Source organism: Styela clava, chromosome 13 (genome assembly GCF_964204865.1).
Source record: "Styela clava chromosome 13, kaStyClav1.hap1.2, whole genome shotgun sequence".
In the NCBI taxonomy this organism is placed as follows: Eukaryota; Metazoa; Chordata; class Ascidiacea; order Stolidobranchia; family Styelidae; genus Styela; species Styela clava.
In genome coordinates, this window is record NC_135262.1 from 15,755,001 (window position 1) to 15,757,500 (window position 2,500).

Sequence of the window (2,500 nt, forward strand, 5' to 3'; positions counted from 1 at the left end):
TGCATGGCTTAATCTTTGAGACAAGCATATCACTACTGGCAGGATCAACCAGATAGCTGCGACAGCTGCGCTCGGCCCTTGCTGGGCCGCCCGGCGCGTGCTCGTCGCATTCGTTTAAGACCGAGGCGATCGCCTGCGGCCGTACTCAGCTTCGACAGTCGCTGGCCGCGACGTCCACGCTCTCGCCGGCAGTGCCAGGCGGAGCGATTTGCGTTTTTTCTTTGCTCGCCCTCTCTCGGGCTCGATCCATTCAGTTTCGCACAAACAAGAGCTCTGCCGGCCGCCTGCAGCGGTGCCTAAAACCCGGGCATAACAATGCGACCGTTCTGCTAGGCCGACAAGCGCTCAAGCCAGACGCTCGATCGAACGCCCCCTACATATTAGTCGAGACAACGGCTCGCTCATTAGCATCGCGTTTGTACTTTAACTTTTTTTGGCTCGGCTTCTTTCGACGCCGATGCCGGCGACGCAGCACTCTCTCGCCCGCCAGCCACCGAGAAAAGGGTGCGCTCCGACCGGCCCCGCACCGCTCTTTCTTGGCTCATTCGAGTTTACTGTCTTTCGCTCTAACATGCCTTACCTAGGGTTAGGTTAGTATGCTTGCACGTTTGTACTTTAACTTTTTTCGGCTCGGCTTCTTTCGACGCCGATGCCGGCGACGCAGCACTCTCTCGCCCGCCAGCCACCGAGAAAAGGGTGCGCTCCGACCGGCCCCGCACCGCTCTTTCTTGGCTCATTCGAAATTACTGTCTTTCGCTCTGACATGCCTTACCTGGGGTTAGGTTAGTATGCTTGCACGTTTGTACTTTAACTTTTTTCGGCTCGGCTTCTTCCGACGCCGATGCCGGCGACGCAGCACTCTCTCGCCCGCCAGCCACCGAGAAAAGGGTGCGCTCCGACCGGCCCCGCACCGCTCTTTCTTGGCTCATTCGAAATTACTGTCTTTCGCTCTGACATGCCTTACCTAGGGTTAGGCTAGTATGCTTGCACGTTTGTACTTTAACTTTTTTCGGCTCGGCTTCTTTCGACGCCGATGCCGGCGACGCAGCACTCTCTCGCCCGCCAGCCACCGAGAAAAGGGTGCGCTCCGACCGGCCCCGCACCGCTCTTTCTTGGCTCATTCGAAATTACTGTCTTTCGCTCTGACATGCCTTACCTAGGGTTAGGTTAGTATGCTTGCACGTTTGTACTTTAACTTTTTTCGGATCGGCTTCTTTCGACGCCGATGCTGGCGACGCAGCACTCTCTCGCCCGCCAGCCACCGAGAAAAGGGTGCGCTCCGACCGGCCCCGCACCGCTCTTTCTTGGCTCATTCGAGTTTACTGTCTTTCGCTCTAACATGCCTTACCTAGGGTTAGGTTAGTATGCTTGCACGTTTGTACTTTAACTTTTTTCGGCTCGGCTTCTTTCGACGCCGATGCCGGCGACGCAGCACTCTCTCGCCCGCCAGCCACCGAGAAAAGGGTGCGCTCCGACCGGCCCCGCACCGCTCTTTCTTAGCTCATTCGAAATTACTGTCTTTCGCTCTGACATGCCTTACCTAGGGTTAGGTTAGTATGCTTGCACGTTTGTACTTTAACTTTTTTCGGCTCGGCTTCTTTCGACGCCGATGCCGGCGACGCAGCACTCTCTCGCCCGCCAGCCACCGAGAAAAGGGTGCGCTCCGACCGACCCCGCACCGCTCTTTCTTGGCTCATTCGAAATTACTGTCTTTCGCTCTGACATGCCTTACCTAGGGTTAGGCTAGTATGCTTGCACGTTTGTACTTTAACTTTTTCCGGCTCGGCTTCTTTCGACGCCGATGCCGGCGACGCAGCACTCTCTCGCCGGCCAGCCACCGAGAAAAGGGTGCGCTCCGACCGGCCCCGCACCGCTCTTTCTTGGCTCATTCGAAATTACTGTCTTTCGCTCTGACATGCCTTACCTAGGGTTAGGTTAGTATGCTTGCACGTTTGTACTTTAACTTTTTTCGGCTCGGCTTCTTTCGACGCCGATGCCGGCGACGCAGCACTCTCTCGCCCGCCAGCCACCGAGAAAAGGGTGCGCTCCGACCGGCCCCGCACCGCTCTTTCTTGGCTCATTCGAAATTACTGTCTTTCGCTCTGACATGCCTTACCTAGGGTTAGGTTAGTATGCTTGCACGTTTGTACTTTAACTTTTTTCGGCTCAGCTTCTTTCGACGCCGATGCCGGCGACGCAGCACTCTCTCGCCCGCCAGCCACCGAGAAAAGGGTGCGCTCCGACCGGCCCCGCACCGCTCTTTCCTGGCTCATTCGAAATTACTGTCTTTCGCTCTGACATGCCTTACCTAGGGTTAGGTTAGTATGCTTGCACGTTTGTACTTTAACTTTTTTCGGCTCGGCTTCTTTCGACGCCGATGCCGGCGACGCAGCACTCTCTCGCCCGCCAGCCACCGAGAAAAGGGTGCGCTCCGACCGGCCCCGCACCGCTCTTTCTTGGCTCATTCGAAATTACTGTCTTTCGCTCTGACATGCCTTAC

The 2,500-nt window shown here is 56.5% G+C and overlaps 1 non-coding gene across 1 annotated transcript in view; it reads right to left on the bottom strand.

Moving 5' to 3' along the window:
* LOC144431626 (small subunit ribosomal RNA) overlaps window positions 1-55 on the bottom strand; it is a 1,810-nt gene extending 1,755 nt beyond the window's left edge. The window contains exon 1 of the ribosomal RNA XR_013480188.1: window positions 1-55. This exon is cut by the window's left edge and continues 1,755 nt beyond it. This is a non-coding gene — a ribosomal RNA (small subunit ribosomal RNA).
* Window positions 56-2,500: the final 2,445 nt, after the last annotated feature.